The sequence below is a fragment of the Pleurodeles waltl genome, chromosome 3_1 (assembly GCF_031143425.1).
Source record: "Pleurodeles waltl isolate 20211129_DDA chromosome 3_1, aPleWal1.hap1.20221129, whole genome shotgun sequence".
NCBI lineage: Eukaryota > Metazoa > Chordata > Amphibia > Caudata > Salamandridae > Pleurodeles > Pleurodeles waltl.
Genome location: NC_090440.1, coordinates 470,794,855 through 470,820,710, shown reverse-complemented (window position 1 = coordinate 470,820,710; position 25,856 = coordinate 470,794,855).

Genomic DNA, 25,856 nt, shown 5'->3' with positions numbered 1-25,856 from the left:
TTATATGGTGGCGTTCGCTCCTGTGGAGGTTGTCTGATCCTGCCTAAAATGCACCAGTGGGGAGTGCAGGCGGAGTTCTGTCGCCAGGCACCAGGGCTAACCTGGCCCCCCCAGGGGCTCGAATGGGGAGGGGTGAGAGAATCGGGGTCGGCCTCTTGCCACAAACGTTAATAGTCAGCGCTTCAGGCGGCCCCCCCAACCCCACGTCTCCACCACACCGGTCCACAAGGTCTGGATTCATGTGACTCCAGGGGGCAAGCTCCTGCCAGGTCATCCATTTTCTATGGGTCTGTGCAAACACTGCCAGCGAGGGCCCCACTCGTCCCCCGGCCACCTCCCAGGCCTGGGTCCTCACGGCTGCTCACCTCCTTTGGCTCCTCATCTCTCTGTGCCCTGTTGGGCCCGCCATCCAGGCAAGCAGCCAACTCTTGGTCCCAGTAGTACTCCTTCAGGGCTCGCCAAGACATTGGGCAGTGCAAGGCTTGGCTCTGCTCTGCTCTCTGCTCCTGCTCAGCCAGAGACCGCTGGGGGACAGGTCTGCTCCTCCTCCGACGCTCCCTGCCTGGTCCGTGGCTCTTTAGTGGATGGTGTGTGGGCCTCAGAGAGGGCATGCAGGTCCAGCCCTTCCCCTGATGTGAGTCATCCAGGCCAGGCCGCAGCCTCCCTCAGCCGAGGTTAGGCGACAGGGCCGTGCACAGTCCCCAACCTCGCACTCCACCCAGATCTTCAGGGTCATCTTGTCACTGGTCTCCTGGGCCCCCTCCTCAGTGCCTCCACCTCTGCTCAGCCACGCTAACTTAGCACACTTGTCGTCCTGCCGGTGCAGGCCCTCCCTGTCAGCACCACCTCCTCTCATTTGGTCACGGCCGTCGGTCCGCTTCCCGAGCACTTCAGGGCAAGCAAGTTCATTTTGCTCATGCCCCCTACCCTGAATCTGGACCCCGGTGGGGCGTTCAGGGAAGGATATTTGTTGGGCCAAAGCGGAGCTGCTCGATCACACGTCCGCCATGTTTGCTGGTCATTGCAGACAGCAGAGTCTTGGTACAAAGGGACCTGCTTGCGGTTGTGAGGAGCACAAAATTCAGCCTTATACCTTTCGTTCTTAGGAGAAGTTCAGACTGATGCCAGCCAAGGGTTCAGGAGCAGAGGGCCCATCTCGGGTTCAGGCAGGTCTAGTTGGAGGTCCAGGCAGATTTAGTTGCAGCAGTTTAGCTGGGCAGTTGCAGGGTAGGCTTCTGAAGCTTGTTATATCACTATAACTCAAACAGGAGGTCAGCCAAATTACCTTTGGAGTCACTCAAGTTAGCCTGGGATGGTGGAGAGCAGGTTCATTCTTCCTTGCGAAACAGCAGGACAGTGCTTATGCAGCCGATCAGTGTTCTGGCATCCTTCTTCTGTAATGTTCTCAGGACCCAGAGTGTTCTGATAAGTGGCACTGAAGGTCCACAATTTATACCTGGTGTCAGCCTTTGTGCAGTGGATTCCTTGTTCTATCGTCACATCTGTCTCTGGAAGTTTTTTTTTCCTTCCCCTGCCCAGGCTCCAAACTGTCTGGGGGTTACAAAAGGCAGACAGGCCCTGTGTCAGATTCCTTTCTTGTGTGCAGGAGGAAAAGTCCTTTCGAAATGTCAGTGGGGTAGAGCATGGCTCTAGCCCCAGCCAACTTGGAAGGATGGCCTATTCTGTCCACGGTAGTCCCTTTGTGTCATTGTCAGGGAGGAATAACACAAATCCCAATAGCAGAGGCATTCTAAGTGATATGATCCAGGATAATGGCAAAAAGCTAGTTAGGACCAAAAAACGCCAACTTTCTAAAAGTAGCACTTTCGGAATTGTGCCTTAAAATCTGACTTTCCCATTAAGTAAGATTTCAAATATCAATTGATTTGAGTGAAAATATTATCTCTGTATCTGCTCTCAATCCTAAGGTGTCAGTTCTACATCAAATAAGGTGTGAAAAATGAAGTTAGGAGTTTTTTTACTGCCAGGGCATTTAAACCTAAAACCCACATCTCTAAATTTACTACAAGTACTTCAAATTTTTTCAGCTGTCGAACTGCAATTAATTTTTTATTTTTTTTAAAATAAATGTTGGATAGGATACATTTACATTTTATAAATGTATTATTATATATATTTATGATTTTTTAAATGTTCATATGTACTATTTTATCTTTAGCAGAAAGGTTTAAACTAACCAGTTGCTAATAATTAGTTATATTTTAATATTTATAAAATTACATGCATTTTTATTTGGCTTACATTGTATTATATATTTTAAAAATCAAATATTATAAATATTATATTTTGAGAGTGATACAAACAAAAATATTCTTTCAGTCATTTTTTAAAATAAAATCTCTATCTAGGAATTAATTTTGTATAGCTTATTTTGTCTGTTAGTTTGCTATGGTTTTATTTTGCATATGGTGCAGTAGAGTATAGTAGGGTATATGCCATTCTTCTAGGTAGTGAAGTCCTTGGTGGTTTGGAAAGAGCAAGACCTTGCTAGATAGCATCTCATACATCTGTTGAGGCGGTTAGGATAATTGAAGATGTAATTGTGGTGTAGGGGTTTCTTTTTGAATATTTATTGAGTCTTTTCTAATTATTTCAAAAAATTTATATAGAGGAGGGTGTCTCCTTCTATTACTGTCTTGGAGGAGCTATTCCTTCTTTCTGTTGCATTATTAATGTTGGCTTCTAGGATAGTTTACTGCTGTAGAGAAAACATTTGGCAGAAAGTTAGTTACAATTATATTAACTCGTTTGCAGAGAATTAAAAGTAGCATGGTCTCAGCATTCAAGTCAGGTGCCATATTAAGAGTGCTTATATCCTGGTTGGTAGAAGACCAAAAGGATGTTTACATGGAATCAAAAAGAAAACTAATAAGTATCACGACTGTACCAAATCCAATGAGATCACCATCTGAGAAATGTGTTGGCTATTGTTTTTTACATTGCAAATTGTCTAAAATGAACTTGCTCAATGTAGCATTTTTTTCTTGGCGCAAATGGGTTGCACGTTATAAACAAAACAGTAAATTCCTGTAATATGTTTTTTGATTTTGTACATTGAGCAAGTTAAATTTAGCTGCAGACGGGTTGCACTTTATAAATGTATCAGTAAATCCATCCCAAATGTTTTGTTTTTGTATATTGAGGAACTTAAACTTAGACAATATATAATGCACAACATAATTTATTAAGTTATAGCTTGATTATTGAAGGATTCCATATTCTTCACCCTTTCTGTAATGACGAGTTAAAAGTACAATCTCGATATTACATTTTTAAATATTTAGTGCTATCGGACTTAGAAAAAGCATGGATTTACATTAGGTATATTATGTTTTGAGTGCACCTTGCTATTGAGTCCAAGTCTCCCAGTTCAGCCCTGCCAAGTACCACACATCATGGATCAGACTAAAGCATTTTGGTGTGGTGGTCCGCAACACTGCACTAAAATGTATTAGCCACGCATTTTTTAGCCTCCTGACACCACCAGACCTGTGAGGCACAAACTGAGACTGAAAGGAGCTACATCAGCAGTGCAAGCTGCTCACTGCTGGCAGAGTGCACACTGTGATGCCTGACCACAGCATGCTGGCTTGTTTCATAAAGTTCATTAAGTCACAAACTTTGACAGGACATAGCAACTGGTGCCACTGGCCCTCACAGCATGACGCTTGCCCCATTGGCAGTGAGTGCACTGTTACCCAGCCTAGAATGAGGATTGCGTGGGTGTGAGTGGCTGGCCCAAAGAAGGATTTTTATTTACAAATCCTGCTGGCTCTGGCCCCGAGGAAGGCATCACTGCTATATTGCTAGGGTCCGCAAGATGGGCAGGAAGTGAAAGTACATTGAAACACAGCTGTTCCATGACACCAAAGGAACTAGGGGTGGCCCTCTGCGAGCAAAGGACTCATATTTATAGCCCTTGGCCATTGCATGCATTCCCTGATGTTGTTTTTTGGCTACAACTCCAATTTTCCAGAGGACTCCTCCACGGCCAGAACATAAAAGACCCCTGTGAGGTAAGAGACTCAGCATACCAGAGTAATCCCAGCAATATAATGACTGAGGTGATTTATCAGAGTTGTTGCATTTTATTGAACGGTGAGGCCCATGGAAGCAGCTGCATTTTCACACTTGGAAGTTGCTAGAGATTTCATTAAAAAATAACATTTATTTAACAATGACCGGTATGAGTGCGATCTAGGCCTAAACAAGAGCTGCATTTAAACATGCACTTTCCTTTCTAAACGTTGCATGACCCATATTTGACTGACAGCGTGATTTGCTAACGTTAACAAATTCCAAACAAACTTTAACTCAGCTGAAGTTCTTCCATTGTAAATTTTTCATGGCTTTTGCATAATGCTAAATTCCTATGCTAACTAAGAAAGTTCTAATATGGTATTCTTTTTAAGTGCATTGGAACCTCAAAACCTGCTAAACTAATCTGAATCTTGCTTCTTTATGAATAGGCTTGGGTGTGGAGATGTATGAAAACAAGTATGACTTAATTATTCTTCACCACATTTACTCAAGTGTCTTTTCTTTCAGAGACCAAGACGAGTGGGAACATACTTTATATTTTAACTTATGTAGAAATGTTATTAAATGGAACTTGCAGTAGAACTGTTTTTGTTAAAAGTTACCATCTCTACAGAAGCTTATATTATCTCACGATTTTTGCCACTTATGATTGGCTGTCTAATATCTGAGATGAAACAAATGTGCTAAAATGTATATTGTCGTATTGTATCATAAAACTGTCCCTGGGAAAGAACAGATAGCAAGAGAGCACACACACACAATCTTTCGAGCTCTCATGCTCTCAGACTCAGATTCTCTCTCAGAGTTCCTGACTCAGACAGATGTGTTCTCTGCCTGCACTATTCTAAATATAAATTTCATCCAATATTAATTTTTGTTAATCTTAGGGCTGGAAATAAAACAGGCACCTGTGGCCTCTGATTGGGAAATGGAAGCTACTGTGTCAATATCTTTAACCAGCTGCATTGAAGACACATCCTGGGGATATTCCTGCCCTACGACCCCCAACATCCCTGGAATATAACATTGAAGAATGGACAACTCAGTCAGCAGCAGAAATATTATTGTCCAGCGGAGCATGGTCATTGGGGCCATTCTAGCAAGATGCCCCAATAGGAACAATGGTCATTGCTTCTAATGTCAAACAGCATGGAATCCCATTTATTGCACTCCTAGGCTCTTTTGGTGCTAAGGATCAAGGCTTTACAAGATGACCTGGCATTCCTGAATTGCATTTCTATTCCCAGCTTCAGAGAGAGAATGCCTGGCTATTCTTTAGGGTACAGAGTACCAGAGGGCCTCTTTCTTTCTTTTAGGGATGTTCTTAGATTCTACTAAGCAAAGATTACTTAAGGAGGCAAACATAAAGTTACTAATGGTGTTAAGGATCTCATTATAAGTTTTGCGGTTAGAAAAGCCGACTGCCAAACTCACGGAGAGGACACCACCATCATACTGGTGGCATCCCCCCAAGCATATTACCATGTTCCCACCAGGCTGACCGGTGGAAACATTGTACTACACGTTCCTGCCAGGCTGACCGGCGGGACCAGTGAGAAGATATTAGTCTCATACCATAGCACTCCAGCACCATCAGAATGGGCAATGTCCACAAAGCAGACAGTGCCCATTCTGATGGTGCTTGCTGGCGGGACCCATGGCATGGGCAGTGCAGCACTAGCTTTCTGCCTGCCTTTTCATGGCAGGGTGATGAGCTGAGTTGGGATCCGCATGGCAGCACTGAGTTCAATGCCACCCTGGCTGAGTACAACACAGACTATCATCAGCCCGTTGGGAGAAATGTTCCTGGCTGGGACGACGGTCCCGTGGTGATTCCACCTGCCAGGATTGTAATGTGGTGGTCGGAACGCCTGGAGTTCAGTAGTCCGACTGTCACCGTGCGTGTGGCAGTCCTAGGACCACCACACTAGCAATCAGGCCCTAAGTCTCAACAAGGAATCTATTTGCACTAAGGACACCCTCTTAGCCAACACAGCATTGAGATTGATGGACACTGCCTCATACACCTTTCTCAGGGCTACCGAGGACTATACCATGGAGCTCCAACGACATCTGCCATGATAGTTGGTAGGAAGGAGCCTTCTCTCTTATGGTTCTATAGAAGAATTTGAGAGCATGATAACAAGTGCCTCAGCATTAAGAACAAAGCATTGTGGTCACTATCTTGATGGGGACGCACAGACATATTGATCATAATAGACCACAGTGTGATGTCCAGCAGGATCTAATCAATAAGACTAGAGAAGTGTAACTGGTTAAATGTGTGTCTCCCCTCTTTATTGGACTTGGAACTCCTATTAGAGATCATTGCTGAGTGTTAAGGCATTTAGATGTAACTCAACAATTGTCCATGTCTTATTGGGGGGAATAGTGGGACCCCGGAATGGACCAAACTTGGTCCTCCTCACCATCAAGAGCCTCAAAGGAGGTGCGCAGTGGCTAAAATTTCTAATTGAAGTCACCTGCCACTATTTTAAAGTAATCAACTGCCAATAATGACGTATGTGAACCAATCAGTTCAATTACTTGTAGCTTGGCTCCCTTGCCCCAGGCCTATATTAGACAAATATTGGATAAGTGCCACCAGATGGAGACATCAGACTAGCACAATGGATGTTTGGACAGCAGAGATCGCATTCTCTTTGGCCACACAAAGCACAGGGCTTTTTATTCAAATTGATAGTCCCTCAGATGGTCTGCCCCTCCCTAAAGAGATTGCAGCCTAGGAGAAATTCACAAATTCTGAGCAAAACGGTGGGGAAAGAGAGCAGGTCACCTGGAGCAGACAGATGTCAAACCTGTCAATGAACTAGAACCATTCGGGCCGGAAATTTTAGACACTATTCCAACATGATTCCAAGAGACAATCTTAGTGTGGGGAGTTGAAAGGAATATAAAATCATTGAACTGGGCAGTGTCTGGGACTATGGGGGATGTGGAGAGAAACCCAGCACTAGTGGAACACACTAAAGGAATAGGTGCATCCCTCACCTCCTCTGATCCATTGGCAGAGGAGTCGCTGCCATCAGTAGTTAAATTTGGGTGCCAATCTATATTATCCAGGCTTGACTGAGGGAGGAATCTATTAGAGGTAGTAACAGTAATTTCACTGGTGCATCAGCCCTGATGAGCAAGTACTCAGGTCCCAACACGTGCCTACGTTACAACTGTTGGTAAAAAAAGCCTAGTCGAATAATATTAATTAGAGCTATCATCGAGTGAACCCTGGCATCACATTTAACTAGGCGACAAGCCAACCACTGATTTTTAAAATTAATAACCACTCAATCCCAAATAATGTTTTGGGACAATGGATCAACCTACCCAACCCTCCTTACAAATAAAATGGCATCATATTCGGAGTTTTAAAATCGGTATGCCAATCAGCCAATGAAAACACCTTATTTTTAAGCTGCACAGTTGATTCCTACCCAGAGCATGTTGTGGGTATTACTCCAGTCAGGATGGCTACATCACGGCAGCAATCAGAGGAAGATTCAGACAGTACTGGTGGTGGGATTTTGGCCTGAGAGTTTCACCCATGTTTGTGCAGCCTATTCATAGCTTTGGGACCTTTATGGTGTCCCCAAGAGCCTCCTTCGCCTCCCTCGCTGGACTCCAAGGTACACTGGGTGCCTGTGGCTAGCAGGTGTGGGGGCTGACTGAGAGCAGTGTTTATAGTCAGGGGCTGGGCAATTCAAGAGGTGCTGGTAAGTGAGCAGAGGTCACTGTACTAGTAGATTATTCCTGGATAAGACTAATTGATTGATGGTGTCTTCTAAGGAGCACAGTTTATCCACAAAAGGAGTAACACAGACGTCCACCAGTGATTTAAATTTGTCTAAAATACAGTCCCAGTGGTAGTAGAAGGCACACAGTTCCCCTCATTGGTCTCAGATGGACCCCAGCCAGGCTGCAACAGAGAAGGTTCTGTATGATCAATATGTCCGTCAGTGGGCCTACGACTTGTTAAAACTTTGGATGGGCCCCTTGTTTGGTTTTATGCTGCCTTTTGGCAACGGGCTCGCTGTCACTAAGATTCATAACATCAAAGTTGGGAGCCAAAGAAGTAATAGACAATGGATTTTCCTGCATCTCACAGCTACCCTGTGGGACTTTGCTAGTTGAACTTCAATGCAGCACTACTGGACTCACAAAAGGACTACTAGGGCCTGCTCCCAAGTCCAAAGAGGGCGCCTCTCTACCAAATTCATTTCTTTGGTGATTATACCAACTGTGAATGCCAATGATGAAGGAAAGTATTTGCTTTTTGGCATGTTTCTCCCAATTTCTGCCTGATGTCAGTGTGTTTGACTTTATTCACTGGGATCCTGCTAACCAGGACCCCAGTGATTATGCTCTCTCTCCTCTAACTTTTGTCACTGCCTATTGGAAACCCACTATTTCACCCAAAATTGGCATACTGGTCACCCCTTATAAGTCGCTAGTATATGGTACCTAGGTACCCAGGGCACTGGAGTTCCAGGGGATCCCTATGGGCTGCAGCATTTCTTTTGCCACCGATAGGGTGCCCATGCAAAGGCTTCTACAGGACTGCCATTGCAGCCTGTGTGAAATGGTGCATGCACCCTTTCACTGCCATTTACACTGCATCAGCTCACTTATAAGTCACCCTATGTCAGCCCTTCCAACCCTGAATGCTGGGTGCAGAGTATCTGTGTGTTGTGCCACCCCTGCACTAGCAAAAGTACCCCCACTTCGTCCAGGACTATTTTCCTGAACTTAGTGAGTGTGGGGACCCAGCTGCTGCCCTCCTGTTGCCTGTGGAGCTCAAGCCCAGGAAGGGAGAGCAAAGGATTTCTTTCAGCGAGGGATGTTACAGCCTCTCCCCTTGGAAATAGGTGTTACAGGCATGGAAGGGGTAGCCTCCCAGAGCCTCGGGAAATGCTTTGAGTGCCCTCCTTGCATAATCCAGTCTACACTGGTTCAGGGACCCCCAGTCCCTGTTCTGGCGTGAAACTGTCCATCACCACCCCAGATCTACAGTCAGATCAAAGTACTCACTTTAACGGTGAGATTATAAGAATGTTGTGTGCAGCATTACACGTTGAAAGGAAGCCAGATTTCAGTTATCGTATGGAAGCTTCAGGCATAGTGGAGCAACTTAACGGGACAATAAATCAAGACTGACGAAGGTTTGTGCTTTCACTTTTCTGAACTAGCCTGATGCTTTGCCACCAGTGTTGATGAGTCTACGAAGTACACCTGACAGAAAAACGTATTTATTGCCCCATGAGGTCCTTATGGGCAGAGTAATGAGATTATAGTTCCAGCAAATGCACTTGTAAATATTACAGATGGTATGGTACTCGATTACTCGAGTACCAAGGTCAGAGGTAGCAGCTGAAGAGTAGGGATATTTTAGAAGAAAACTGAAGAGTAGGGATATTTTAGAAGAAAACGGAATAGGGTTCAGGATTGTATATACGAAGATATTATCAATAACAAGACTAAAAGATTTAAACAAAAAAACAATGAAAAGAAAAGACTAATTCAAGAAGAAAACTAACCTAAAGAAGTGTAGTGATATTGTTCAACTTTGCTGTCACAAATGGTTTATTGGTAGCAGATCTAATTGTAGAGAGAAATGTATAATGCTAATAGAACTAGGTGCAAAGCATTCATAGGGACTTCATGTACACTTATAGTTTTAGTAGGAATAGCAATAGTATTATACACTACACACGTGATACAGAAAAGGTTGTAGTAGAATATGTAAATGCAACATTTAAACTAAGTATAGGTGAAGATGAGCTGAATACATCATTTGTAGATTACACAATTGACGATTACTCAAGGAATGTTTACTCTACATTAATGCAAGAATACACTAAGGCTTTTGATGTCAAAGATTGCTATCTTTGTGCACACGTCTTCCTCTGCATTTGAACAGGCTTCCTATCATCATATTCCACTTTCCTACGCTATCTCCTGTAGTATATTCCTTAGTTGTGTGTATAGGCAAATACATTTTGAATACTATTACTCAAACTTTGACATGGTACCTTCTACAGTTCCACTAATGAAAAGTATGAATTTATACCCACAAGCTAAGGAAATGGAGACTGCCTGGCATTACTGTTTCTTCCTGTAAACACTGTTAAAGCACATGAAAGAAAGCTAACATGTTTAATCAATTCACAAGAAAAAGCTTTTATTCTATTGTTAAGAGAGAGCGAAATAAGCAATTTGCGAAAAGTGCGTATAAGAAAGAGGATGTTCAGAAGAATGTATGAAGAAAAGAAGAAAATTAATTTAGGAGGAAAAAATCTGTTCCTGAGCTTAAATTAGATAAAAGACACAAATGGAAAGTATGTGTGTTTAAAAGGAGAATTAGAGGGAGAAAAACAATAGTGGGAAATATTAATTGTGAGCATGTGGTTGAACTGTCTGGATGAACATGGCAAATTTTGCAAGATGTTGATCCTGGTATACCTAGGGTGTACTTTTTATTTGGACAGAATACATAGTTTGGATTGCCTCCCTATTGGGATGGTATTTGCTATTTAGGTATACTTGTTCCAAAAATATATCACATACAACTAGCATCTCTGGAGCTTTATTAGTAGAAACCACTGAGCTTGTAGCAATTAGATGTATGGTTTTGCAGAACAGCGATCTATCGGATATCTTACTAGCTGAGAAAGGCAGAGTCTGCAAGATGTTGAAACTTTAGAATTGTAGAACGTTCATTCCTGATGAGAGTAGAAAGATGGTAGAGTATGCAAAGAATATTTCTGATCCAAAGCTTGATCTTGAACCTCTAAAAACTACCAGTATAGTTCAAAGCTTTGCAAAAGATTTCACCACAGTAGCTAGTTGGCTTAAGGGAATATGAGGAGGAATTCTTGAAACAATTTTAGTTCCTGTATAAATAGTAGTAGCTTGCTTCCTTTCTACACTATAAAGATATGGAACAGAGCTAGAGACTTTGAATAAAAGAATGAAGAAAGATTTGGAATTGAGTGACAAAGTGAATTAAGAATGTAAGAGATTGAAAGAAAGTGAAAACCTTAAATGGAAAATATGTTATTCTTTTTAACCATTTTAACCGCTTAACCTGCATTGGAATCTCAAAACTTGCTTAACTAACATAAAGCTTGCTTCTGTATGAATCGGCATTAGTGTGGAGATTTGTGAGAATAAGTATGACTTATGCACAATATTTACACGAGTGTCTTTTCTTTCAGATAGCAGGACAAGGATTGAAATATTTTATAATTTCAACTTATGTAGAAATGTTATGAAATGTATTTTGCAGTAGAACTGTCTATGTTAAAAGTTACCATCTCTACAGAAGCTGATCTCATCTCACGACTTTCGCTGTTTATGATTGGTTGTCGAATATTTGAGATGAAACAAATATGCTAAGATGTATATTATCGCATTCTATTATAAAATTGTCCCAGGGAAAGAACAAATAGCGAGTGAGTGCACAAGTAATCCTTCAAGCTCTCATGCTCTTAGACTCAGACTCTCTCTCTGAGAGCACCTGACTCAGACAGATTTGTTCGCTGCCTAGACTATTTTCTATCTGAGCCTGTTACAGTATTCGTTATGAGTACTGATAGCTTGACTGACTAGACTGCCTCCTAAAACTGTTCTCTTTATCATTTTCCGACTAAAATGATTTACTCTTACTGATATGGAATACTAGACTAGGGATAGAATGAGGGGCATGCTTTATTCAGTGTTCTGTACACTTTAATTGATACATAAAGAAAAGATTCAAATGTTATGATAAATAAAACTTTTAGAATCTAACTAAAACTTTCATTATTGACCCCTGGAAGAATATTTGATGTATTGTAAATTACAGCTTTATTTCTAGCCCATCCCCAATATTCCCTTCTGGGTGTCTTAGAGTTGCAGAGTCATCATCCTCCCAAGGTCTTATAACAAATTGTTGTATATTCTCTTAAAAGAGTTTGGTATTTCAAGGATTTTTTAATGTGAGATACACAATAATTGTGCTGGGTACATTGAGTGGGAAAGGAAAGGCTGTAAAATGCAATTTTTCTATCACACAACAACATTTAAATACATGTCAATGAACTGTATTGTCCTAATACACCAGGAATTAGAAAAGCATTCGGAAGCACATTTTTTTGTAATTTTGAAGTGTGATGGAAACAAAGATTTTAATGGGATCAAACCAAATCAACACACCTCTTGATGCGCAAATTATATATTTAGTTAAATGTGATTCCCACGTATGATCATTTGCATGCTATATAGGTTTATCAGGAAAATGGTTCCTGCAACTTTAGTGACCATTCCAGAGGAAAATGTGCTGTCTGTAACTCATAGTGCACTACTACACAAATCTTTAATAATATTTGTGTGACACTTCATTGTTAGGTTTTACACATGAGAAAGAGTCACACTAAGTGTCACACATTTTACATGGAATGTTACTCATAAGCACCTCAACACCATGGAAATCTCACGCGTAAGTAATTTGTGAACTTGGCAGCTAAGCCAGTTGCTCTTAGTAGGAGTTACTTTCTGTTTTCATAATATTCGTGTTATAAAGCTATTAGAAAATGAATATTTCATTCTCTATCCTTTTCTGTAAAAAACTATTGGCATGATCATGACACTATGTTTGAAATAACCAGATGTTTTCACATTGATAGTGATCTATGGTTTATATAGGCAAGATGTAGAACAGATTTAAATACCAGCTAGATGTTAAGCCCTATGTCTGTTCTATGGAAGAGTGGTTGCCTGCTTTCTTAAGCACTTGATTACAACTATAATGAATGTATGACTGTATTGACATCTGTTCACACTAGTAAGCTAGTATTGTGTTTCAAAAAATAATTGGGATTATGTTCCCATGGTGCTCACAAGGAGAGCCAACACCTATGTTGAAAGCATTCATTTATGAATGCTTGAGGATGATGCTCATATACAAAAATTGAAGAGCATGATGGTTCTATTATTTCTATTAGATGTATTTCATTTAGCATAATGCATGAGATTTTTCTAAGCAACAGACGTTGCCCAGTCTAAATAAAAACATTAGAAGTAGATTAATTTAATGACATGAATGTAAACTCTTTAGTTTACACTCATATGTAAGTCAACCCTTATTGTTCTATCACAATCTATATTTTATTATAGGATGAACTAAAAGGGGCTATACCTAAAATACACAGTTTATTATAGTTTTGCATTAAAGGGTTTGCAGCTGCTGGTGAGGGGGCAACGCCCCTCTGCCTTAGCACCCCTGGTGGTGAAAGGAAAGGCAGACCTGTTTTTCCCCGGTCACACACTACAGATTTATCAGGACCACTCCCCTCTGATACTCAGAAATAGTAGAAACTTTAAACTAGTCACAGAAAAGCTGCGGGAATAGGGCCTCGCGTATCAATGGACCCAATACTTTGGTCTTTTCTTTCAATGGAAAGACAAACTACGACTGGTGAGATCCTTGTCCAAAACTTGTGGGGTCCCTGGACCAAGAGTCCTTCCCTGCCATCCTAAAGGAGCATGATGGACTGCGTCCAACCTGGAGCATGGCTGAAAAGAGTAGTCAAGACCATACTCGCAAAGCAAGGACCTTCTCAGTAGCAAAAGATGACATTTTTGCATCTGCAAACCATGAAGCAGGAATCTTCATAGCCCACAGCTGGAGATGCTTGACTGCCCTGGGTGTTTGAATTGCTGGACTATCTTCATATGTCAGAACTAATTTTCATGCTAACCTTATTCTTTCTTTCGCAGGATCCCCAACCTCTGGGGCAGGCCTCCCAGTTCATGATTGATTGTGTTGCTTACTCCCACTTGACCCACCACTTTTCATAGAACATAGAATATGTTTTGCTTTCTGCTTAAAGTAGTCTAATGTCCAACACTACATGTGCTAACAATGGATATGCTGTAAAAATCATTTGTAACTAGTGTGCTAGAATCTACACCAGAATTACACAATTAGCTATTTTTAAAATGTCTTCTTCGGCCATGACCACTAGTTAGTATGCGCCAACTAATTATGACTTGCCAGCTGTTCTGGCCTCCGGTATACCTGAGTGCGGGTACATCGGACCTGACTTTTTCCGCTGGTAATTCCAGCTGGTAAAACTGCATAAGAAACAGCACCCAAGTCTTGTCTTCAGCAAGGGGGGCATTTAATGCTTCCCTTCCAGAATGTATCTTCTCTTTCCCTCACCTACCTTCCTTGGCTCCTCACTCCACTCTACACCACACAGAAGTCCTTTCATACATTTACCACCTTCTCAGAGCATTAAACCCCTGTAATAGGGAATACCATGAGGAATACTGCATAGTAATTAACTGTCAGTACAGTTGTTTTCCTGTCCAAAGGTTTTTACGCATAGTGGAGGGAAATCCATGTTTAGATACAAGCCCTTAATAGCAATTTCAGCAGCTGTGAATCCCCACATGGAATTCCACCTATGTCATAATAATGGCCTTTTGCAGGGTAAAATTAATTGACGATAAAAGAGGTGGACTCTTCAATATGTACTTCCTACTCTTCCTTCAGGATCCTCAGACAAGATTTGTAGGAAAGTGCCATCTTTCTTGGCATGTTACCCCCATTTTTGCCTGTATGTCAGTATGTTTTTGCCTGTCTCACTGGGATCCTGCTGGTAAGGACCCCAGTGCTCATAATTTATTGCCTAATGTGTGTTGTGTATAGTGCTTGACTGTGTCACTGAGGCTCTACTAACCAGAGCTTATGTTCTCTCTGCTTTTACATTTGTCACTATAGGCTAGTGACTTCATTTACCAATTTCAATTGGCACACTGGACCCCCCTTATACGTCCCTAGTATATGGATACCTAGGTACCCAGGGCACGGGGGTTCCAAGAGATCCTTATGGGCTGCAGCATTTCTTTTACCATCCATAAGGAGCTCAGACAAACCCTTCCACAGGCCTGCCATTGCAGTCTGCGTGAAATAGTGCACACACTATTTCACAGCCATTTTCACTGCACTTAAGTAACTTATAAGTCACCTATATGTCTAACCTTCATTTACTAAAGGTTAGGTACAAAGTTACTAAGTGTGAGGGTACCCTTGCACTAGCAAAGGTGCCCCCACATAGTTCAGTTCCAATTCCATGGACTTTGTGAGGGCGGGGACGCCATTGCACGCGTGCATTACATATAGGTCAATACCTATGTGTAGATTCATAATGGTAACTCTGAATATGGCCGTGTAAGGAGTCTAAGATCATGGAATTGTCTCCCCATTCCAAATGTGGTATTGGGGAGCAGATTCCATGCATCCTTGGGGCTCCGGTATGGACCCCGAGTACTGCCAAACCAGCTCCCTGAGGCTTGCAATGCAGCTACAGCTGCTGCCACCTCACAGACAAGGTTCTGCCCTCCTGGGGTCTGAGCAGCTCAGTCCCAGGAAGGCAGAACAAAGTATTTACTTTGGGAGGAGGGTGTTACACCCTCTCCCTTTGGAAATAGGTTTAACAGGCCGGGGAGGGGTAGCCTCCCCCAGCCTCTGAAAATGCTTTGAAGGGCACAGATGCTGCCCTCCTTGCATAAGCCAGCCTACACCAGTTCAGGGACCCTCAGTTCCAACTCTGGCGCGAAACTTGACAAAGGAAAGGGGAGTGACCACTCCCCTGTCCATCACCACCCCAGGGGTGGTGCTCAGAGCTACTCCAGTGTGTCCCAGAATTTAAACATCTTGTTTTCCAAGGTTTGGGGACCCTCTGAAGGCCTCTGAGTGGCCAGTGCCAGCAGGTGACGTCAGAGACCCCTCCTGATAGGTCCATACCTGATAAGGTAGCCAATCCCCCTCTCAGGGCTATTTAGGGTCTCTCCTGTGGGTTCTCTTCAGATTCTACTTGCAAGTTTCCAGCAGGAATGCTCTGCAACTACTACTTCATCCTCTGACAGTGGATCGACTGCAGACTGCTCCAGGAACCGCTGTAACGGCAACAAAGTATCCAGAAGGGATACTGTTCCTCTACAACTTCAGCTTCAGCCAGCAACTGTAACAGTTTCCACGGTGTGCACGTTCTGGGGACTCCCTGACTTCATCCTGCACCAGAAGGACCAAAGAAATCTCCCATGGAGTGACTAAAGCAGGCACCTTCTTAGTCGATGACTGGTTCTCTTGGACTCCTCTCCTGGTAACAAGCGTGCTACTTGGAACACAGAGGGTGGACCCCATCAACACAGACTGTCCTGAGGACCTGCTGTCCCAATTTGGAGGAAGTAGGACCTTGCCTTTTCTGAGAACGACAGTATCCCTGTGCACTGCGTCTTCCTTACCTCCTGAGGTCTCTGTGCACTATTTGCAAAATTTATTTGTGCACAGCCTGGCCCAGGTCCCCAGTACTCTATCCTGTGATGCTCAACTCACTAAATTGTTCTCCATCGGTGTGGGACCTTCCTTTGTAGTACTGCACCAACCGCATTTTGCACCTCCTTTGTCTCCATGTCCTGGGACTCCTGTGGGTGTTTTCTGGCATTCTGAGGGCTCTCTAAAGTGCTGAGAGCCCCCTCTTCCTCCTCACACAGAGTTGAGGCCTCCAGGTCTCTCCTGGGTCCAGATAGCTCCATTTTGACTCAAAATGCAACTTTGCCGGAACCAAGGCTTGTTGGAGGGTTCCAGAAACAAAACTCACCTGCATCCAACTTCTCTTCATGGGACATCCAGTGCATTATGCAGGAACCCACTGGCATCTTCCTTGGGTGCATTTCTGCAGTCTTCGTCCAACCGGGGACTCTTCTTTTGCACCCTCTTCTGAGTTGGCAGGGGCTCCTGTCTTTCCTGGAACTTCTTTCGACTTCTGGACTTGGTCTCCTTCCTTCGCAGGTCTTCAGGTCTAGGAATCCACCATTTGCTGTTTGCAGTCTTGCTTGGTTCTTGCAATAACTCTAATCACGACTTGTAGTGTGTCCTAAGGAAACTTGCAGTACTTTACTCCTGCTTTTCCGGGCTCTGGGGTGGGGTATTTTACTTACCTTTGCTCTATTCTTACTCTCCCAGCGATTCTCTACACATTACACTTGTCTAGGGGGGAGTTCATGATTCGCATTCCACTTTCTTAGTATATGGTTTGTGTTGCCCCCAGACCTATTTTCTCACATTGCATTCTATTGCATGTTCTATTGTTTGCACTATCCAATGTCTAATTACTTACCTTATTTTGGTGTCTAGTGTATATATTGTGTATAATACTTACCTCCAGAAGGAGTATTGCCTATAAGATATTTTTGGCCTTGTGCACCCAAATAAACTACCTTTATTTTTGGTAACACTGAGTATTGTCTTTACTTGTGTATAAGTACTGTGTAACTATAAGTGGTATTGCAGGAGCTTTGCATGTCTCTTAGTTCAGCCTAAGCTGCTCTGCTACCTCTATCAGCCTAAGCTGCTAGAACACTACTACATTTCACTAATAAGGGATAACTGGACCTGGTTTAAGGTGTAAGTACCCAAGGTACCCACTACAAACCAGGCCAGCCTCCTACAAGATTACTATGTGCTTTTTAGTACTCAGGTGTTCCATTTCACAGTGCAACATTGCTGGAAAGCAAGGATTGTGAACTTATGTGTTTCATAGTTCCATTTACAGTGAAACAACCAAATAGTTTTATCCAAACAAAAAAAGTTCCAGTTCACCTAGGATTGTAGAGGGCCATCCGGCCTCTATTTTACAATGTTGCAATTCTCACTCCGAGGACCACATGTGGCCAGAGGAGACAAATGGGCTGGTGGTTTCTCATGGCCATTTTGCCAAAATATACCAATGAGAGTACTGTGTTGACTGTTGTCTAAATGCTGCACTATTACAAGGCCTCGAGTCCGAGTGATTACCATGACTCGACATTGGCGACGAGGCTGGTGCAAGCCCATTGAGTGCCGACACATCCCTGAATCCCACAAGCCTTACTGCATGGCAGTTGTTCCTGGTGCATAATGCAGCGCCCGCCTCGAAGAACTCTGCCTGTTGTGCACATTGCCCTCATATCCACAATGCAAGAAATTGTAAGACTACCTGCCAGTGTGTCCTGCCCTTCTGCCTGATGCATAGCCAGGCTGCAGCCAACATGCCTGCTGCCCCAAAGGCTTAGCTTCTTTGAGACGTGGTCACTTCACATGGTGGAGCCTGCTCCCACAGCGCCATCTGCTGGCTTGCCGCTGACATTAACAGGCTGCAAAGTACATTGCGGCAGCAACCCACATCTCACCAGCTAATGGCTGTTGCTTCATTCCTCCTGGCTGCCTCATCTTCCTGCTGAGTGCTTGTCATGGTACAGTTAGGTTGGTGTGCACATTGGGTGCCCTGCCTTATCATCAACCTGCAGGAAAGGATATGGATGCAAATTATACAAGGATGCAAGTCATTGATGCTCTGGAGGATGATCCTAAAACAACTAGGTATCTTGTTGGATAGCATACTTGTCCTTGCCCCGGTCCTATGAACTATTCAACAGCCTTGCTGAAGACATAGAGGCCGGCCTGAGCAAAGGGGCAACAAGCAAAGAGCCCCAGAAGAGTGCCATTATAAAAGAAGAATGGATCAACGATATACAAAAGCTCCCGACACCTTGCCTTTCAAGAGCACCCCGGTCTCCGAACAGCGTGTGTGGGAACTGCAGGATGGAACACAGAGCTCTGATTGTGTGCACAGCTAAAGGGCGAATCTGCTCGAAGTGTGTCAAAATAAATCACTTTACAAAAGTGTGCTGGAGGGGAGGGCAAGGGCGTGCAGGACAGTACCCAAAGAATGTGACTGCAGCCCTCCGGCAGCTATCGCTTGAGGTATCAGAGGAGAGAGGCATACTCAGCAATGAAGGGACAGGAACAGACCAGGTGAGGAGGAAGAAATATTTGTCATATCATTCACAGGTAAAGAGGCAAAAAAGAAGGCTGCCGCCCATGTGCATCATCAATGTCGACGGCACAACCATTACCACCCTCATAGATACTAGTGTGTCTGTCAAACTGACATAGAACAGTTCAATAGAGTCAAGCCAATACCAATGGTGATGCCCAGCAGTGCATCAATGTACACTTACGGTGGAACTGAGCCACTAACCCTAAAAGGGGTGGTGGAAGTTGAAGTTAAAAGTGAAAGTCAGTCTACCCGTGCAAAGTTTCATGTTACAGAAAATCTTACTGGCACCTTACTAGGATGCAACACAGCAGAAGATCTGGAACTCTTATTTTTTGCCAAGCAAGTGCACACTTCACATGCAGATGCCATCGTAGTCGAGTTTCCCCAGCTGTTCACAGGTCTAGCCAAGCTGAAAGGAAAACAAATCAAGTTTCATATCAACAAGTCAGTAAGGCCCACAGCTATGTGCCACCGGAGAGTCTCTGGAAAGAGAGCTAAAGGCCCTGGAGGAGACTGTGAAAGTAACACAGTCTACCCCATGGGTATTGCCATTGTTCACTGCGCCAAAAGCAAAACAGCCAGAAGCAATCCGGCTGTGTTTTGACACAAGACTCCCGAAACAGTCCATAAAGAGGGAACAACATATCACGCCAACTATCGACAATTTTGAGGTGGATCTTAAAGGTGCAAAACGGTTCTCTACATTTGATCTAAATACTGGATATCATCTACTAGAGCTCGACCCGGCCAGCCGTTACATCACAACATTCTCCACACATGTATGCCTGAGAAGGTATCGTCAGCTAAGGCTACATTTTAGCATCTCGTCAGCCCAGGAGGTGTTTCAAAATACCATAAGAGAGACTCTCTTCAGACCAACAGGGGCACTGAACTTAAGGGATGATATCCTGACATTTTCTGAGAGCCTCTAGGAACATCAAGTGAGGCTTAGAGCCACTCTTCAGTGATTATCAGACTGTGGTCTGACGCTACATAGGAAGAAGCGCTCATTCTACCAGAATTCGGTTGAGTTCTTTGGATACGTATTGTCCTGGGAAGGCCTGTAAGTGGACCCCAAGAAGGCAGAATCCATCAGAAGTGTGTTCGTGCCTTGTAACCTGACCAAAATAAGGAGCTTTCTGGGAATGGAAACATATTGTGGGAGGTTCATCCCCAATGTAGACACAATATCAGAGCCACTCTGAGCATTGACCAAGACCAGTGTACTGTGGGAAGGATGCCCTGCTGGGAGGCGCCACAATGGTGTGCTTCAATCAACAGCAGGAAACAGAAGTGGTGATTGATGCCAGCCCCATGGGACTTGGAGCTGTACTACTTAAGGAGCGGACAAAGGCCCTCATTACAACATTGGCGGTAAATCCTGCTTACCGCCGTGCAGAAGACCGCCAACACACCACCACGGCCGCGGAATTCTGCCACAGCCATTACGACCCACAGCTCGGAATCCGCCAAAATCCAGACACCCACACAAGTCCGCCACACCAAAGGTGAGTGATAAACTGGCGATAACAAAACCTCCACTGTCACGCCAACAGGAATACGCCCACACTATCATGACCCACGAATCCACGCGGCGGTCTTTCAACCACGGTATTCCATTGGCGGTACACACCGCTGCGCTCAAAATACATACACATTTACAAAACACTACCGCATTGGACAATTCAAAATACACACACCTGATACACATACACAAATCACTCCCACACACCCAATACAATATAAAACACACACTCACATCACCCACAAACCCTTACGACCAGAAATTTAGACAAAGGCCAGAGAGACAGCACAGCAAAGACAACCCCACCATACAGAGGCACACCACACCATCACACATACACATCCACGCACAAAACACTACACACCCCTAAACATCACCCCACACATCACAACACACACCACCTCACACATCACCCAAACCACCCCATGGCACTGCAAAGACACCCCAGGTTTTCTGAGGAGGAGCTCAGGGTCATGGTGGAGGAAATCATCCGGGTAGAGCTACAACTATTCAGATCAGAGGTGAAGCACACCACCATAGCTAGGAAGATGGAGCTATGGCGCAGAATCGTGGACAGTGTCAACGCAGTGGGACAGCACCCAAGAACATGGGATAACATCAGGAAGAGGTGGAACGACCTACCGGGGAAGGTACGTTCCGTGGTCTCAAGACACCACATTGCGGTTCAGAGGACTGGTGGCGGACCCCCACCTCCTTCCCCACAACTAACAACATGGGAGGAGCAGGTCGTGGCTATACTGCATCCTGAGGGCCTCGCAGGAGTAGCAGAAGGAATGGACTCTGGTAAGTCAAATCTTAACTACCATATCCACCACCCTACCTGCATGCTATCACATACCCCCACCCTCACCCTCACCCACATCATTCCAACTCCTCACATATGTCTCACTATCACAAACCACACATCCCAACACCAAGCCCTGCATGCAACAACAAAGCATGGACACCAATCAGCAATGCATGGCCACTACACATACCCACACAGACCCCTAAACAATTAGCACATAAGTTCCTAGACAAGAATGCAAGCACTGGGCTACAGGGTCACCCACCCATTGCACACCATGGCACACACAGATGCAATAATCATGCCTTTACACCCCTGCAGTACCCCTACCCAAAGTCACCGGACAGGAGGTTCCAGAAGTGTCCACTCTCCCCACAGAAGAGGCCGACAGTGATGACAGCAGCTCTGTCCAACTGGATCTAGATGACCATCTTGGCCCATCTGGGACCTCGGGACAGTCGGTTCCCCTCACACTGGCACAAGCCACAACAGAGCCTCCCCCTCTGGAAACACCAGCACAGCACCCACCCAGCAGGCCCATACCTCTGTTCCCAGGACACGTCAAGCAGCAGTGTGTCCACCACTACAGGGAACCCAGGCTAACCCTCCACCCCAAGAACAGCAGGTACCTGGGGGCAGTTGCAGTGGGCACACGGTTCAGGGGACAGAGGCCCAGGAACACAGGGGAACTGGGAGGGCTGCTGTGCGACAGGGGGAGGACAGGCCCAGGGAACCCACTCTCCACCAGGACCTCTCCAACATCATGGGAGCCTTCCAACATTCCCAGGAGACGATGGCAACTGTACTGGCCAAGTTTCAGGTGACCCAGCGGCTGCAGGAGGAACAGTATTTGAGGTTCATGGAGGAACTCAAATCCATCAATACCACTCTGGGCACCATTGTAGGGGTGCTGAAGGAACTCGTCAACACCAGGAGGGACACTGTGGCACAACAAGGGGCCCCTGACACAAGCCTGGACAATGAACTGCCCACCACCTCCGCCGGCGCTAGTGGACAGGTGGCACCGCCACAGGACCACAACACAAGCACCCCACCCCCTGCAGATGGAGAACCACCCCGCAAGCAATTCCTGAGATCCAGGACAAAGACAGAGAACAATGCCAAGACCCCCACCAAGAAATGAGACCACCCTGAATGTCATCCTTTTGTCCCACTTTGTCACCCTGTCCATCCATCAACTGCCCCCGCTCTACTTCCTATGCCCCTTTGGACAATGTACCTGTGAGACTAATAGACTGGACTCTGCCATTAACATTCCTCCACCATCACCCCTGACCATTTTACAATCCCCTCCACTATTTAGCACTTAAATAAACACCCTTAAATCACAAAACTATCTGGAGTCAGTCTGTGCTTTCGCAAATGTGTATTTGCAATAACTGAGGAAAGATGCAATATCCATTGTATTGTCAACATACCTATGTCACACATCTCTAGTGCATGAGGAAACAAAGCAGATGTCACACAGTGGGACCCACATCTGTGAAATCGAAAGGGAAAGTGACAACTCAGGGTCCATACACTGGGTGAAAGTGACAGACAGATGAGAGGTAGAACAAGTGTATCAGATGTAGCAGGCAGTGATGTCTTCTTACCTGTGTCACACTGGAAGTATTTATGAATCACTGTGTTTCTGTTGTCGATATCCTCTTCTTCTGCTTCCTCGTCTTCACTGTCCAAAGGCTCCACAGCTGCCACAAGACCTCCTTCAGGACCATCCTCCTGCAGAAAAGGCACCTGACGTCGCAAAGCCAAGTTGTGCAGCATACAGCAGGCCAGGATAATCTGGCACACCTTCTTTGGTGAGTAGAATAGGGAACCACCTGCCATATGGAGGCACCTGAACCTGGCCTTCAGGAGGCCGAAGGTCCTCTCTATAACCCTCCTAGTTCGCTCATGTGCCTCATTGTAGCATTCCTCTGCCCTTGTGCTGGGATTTCTCACTGGGGTCAGTAGCCATGACAGGTTGGGGTACCCAGAGTCACCTGCAAATGTCGAGGGACAACTGTTAGACACACACTAACCCTTAGGGACAACCCCAGACCCAGACACCTAGTCACACCATATAGGGTCCATGTCCTCACCTAATAGCCACACACGGTGCCTCTGTAGTTGCCCCATCACATAAGGGATGCTGCTATTCCTCAGAATGTAAGCGTCACACACTGAGCCAGGAAACTTGGCATTCACATGGGAGATGTACTAGTCAGCCAAACACACCAGCTGCACATTCATTGAATGGTAACTCTTCCGGTTTCTGTACATCTGTTCACTTCTGTGGGGGGGAACCAATGCCACATGTGTCCCATCAATGGCACCAATGATGTTGGGGATATGTCCCAGGGCATAGAAGTCACCTTTCACTGTAGGAAAATCCTCCAACTGATGTAGCTGCGCATGTGTTTCAGCAGGGCAGACAACACTCTGGACAACATGTTGGAGAACATAGGCTGGGACATCCCTGATGCTGTGGCCACTGTCGTCTGAAAAGACCCACTTGCCAGGAAATGGAGTACTGACAGGACCTGCACTAGAGGGGGGATATCTGTGGGATGGCGGATGGCTGACATCAGGTCCGGCTCCAACTGAGCAAACAGTTCATGGATTGTGGCACGGTACAGTCTGTAGGAGACAATTACATGTCGCTCTTCCATTGTCAACAGGTCCACGAGTGGTCTGTACACCGGAGGATGCCGCCATCTCCTCACCTGCCCCAACGGACGTGCTCTACGGAGGAGAACAGAGAGCAGAGGGTCAGCCAACACTGAGGTACGAAAAACCACTTTATTGCACACATTTTTAAATCCATTATGTGCCTGTCTTAGTGTTATGCGAGGCATAGATATGTGTGACGCATTTAAAAATAATGCCTTGTGGCCCCCTGAAATGGCGGCTGCCTGACCTGTAATGTGGGACGAGGGGATATGAGGTAACTGCGCTGGCGTTGTACACTGTCGCGGTAAGCGGTCGAAGACCGCAGCGCAATCCTGCATTGGTTAACATTGGACCCTGTGGGTCCCAGGAGCCAATGATGATTTACGCCGGTGGTGACGGTACGCACCACCGGCGGATGTGACCGCCAGTTTCTATCTGTTCACTCATTTGTAACCTGATCTTCGACAGGAGAGGACCTACACTGCAAGTGCTGCTGTGACCTCAGTCTGAAAGAGACAATGGCTCATGTGTCTGAGGAAAGGGCCCCTGCCTTCACCATGGAGGAGTTGTAGAAACTAGTGGATGGGGTCCTCCCCAGTACACGCTACTCTACGGTCCTCCAGACAAACAGGTAAGTACACTGTGAGCATGCTGTATGGGCAATGCCTGTGTTGAGTGGTGTGGATGGAAGATGGGGGGGGGAATGAGGCTTGCATGAAACGATGGTGAGTGCATGTGCGTCATGGCAAGGGTAGGAACAGCGGGCCAATGACTGTGATGGTCCGGACGATTATAACTGCTCCTTTTCCCCTGTACTATTCCTGTAGGTCAGCGCCCATCAGAAGAAGGATATTTGGCATGCCATCGCCAAGGAAGTCCGGACCCTGGGGGTCCACCACAGATGGAGCACCCACTGCCGTAAAAGATGGGAGAGCATTCATCACTGGAGCAAGAAGACGGCGGAGGCCCAGCTGGGGATGGCCTCCCAACATGGCAGGGGTGCCCGTCGCACCATGACCCCCCTGATGTTCCGGATCCTGGAGGTGGTGTATCCGGAGTCGGATGGGCGCTTGAGAGCATCACAACAGCCACAAGGGGGTGAGTACACTCTCATTCAGCTGAATCAGAGCGCAGTGGAGGTATGTGGGTGGGGGAAGTGGGCTGTGGGTTCCCCTAGGCCAGGGCGAGTTTAGTAGGCAAGGTCCCTTCATAAGGCAGGCCATGTGGCATCCCACCCCACCAGTGTTCAGAGACAAATACACCTAGTCAGGCTCCTGTGACTTCCATGTGTGCAGCAATCGGGCATAGGCCTTGTACCCCATGTCCTTGAGATTAATTAGGGAACCCTAAGTGCACGGCGTAGTGTAGAGGGCTTCTGTGCCTGTAGTGTCTGCCAATGGTAGTGGTATTGCATGCACTGAACATGTCTTTCTTCTGTCTTTCCCCCCCTTTTTGTGGTCTCCCTGTTCTTGTGTGTAATAGCATCATCAGGCGGAGGAGCAGTGGCACCAGAGCAGGAGGGAGCTGCATCCAACATGGCCCTGGAGGGTGAGACAACGGAGTCGGAAGGCACCAGTGGGACGGAGGGCAAGGGGAGCTCCACGGCGGGGACAGGAGCTGAGACCAGCAACATGGACTCCTCCTCTGATGGGAGCTCCATTGCGGTGGCGGGCCCCTCTGTGCCCCCTGTATCTACAGGTACAGCAGCCACCCCTCCTACCAGCACCACCCTCCCAGCAGCCTCTCAGCGTGTGCCCAATGCCCGCTCACCCAGGATGGTGGGCATCTCCTTCGCCCCAGGCACCTCAGCCCCTGCCCCTGTCAGCCCTGCTGTCTTCAGTGAGGAGGCCATTGACTTCCTGAGATCCCTCACTGTTGGGCAGTCTACCATTCTGAATGC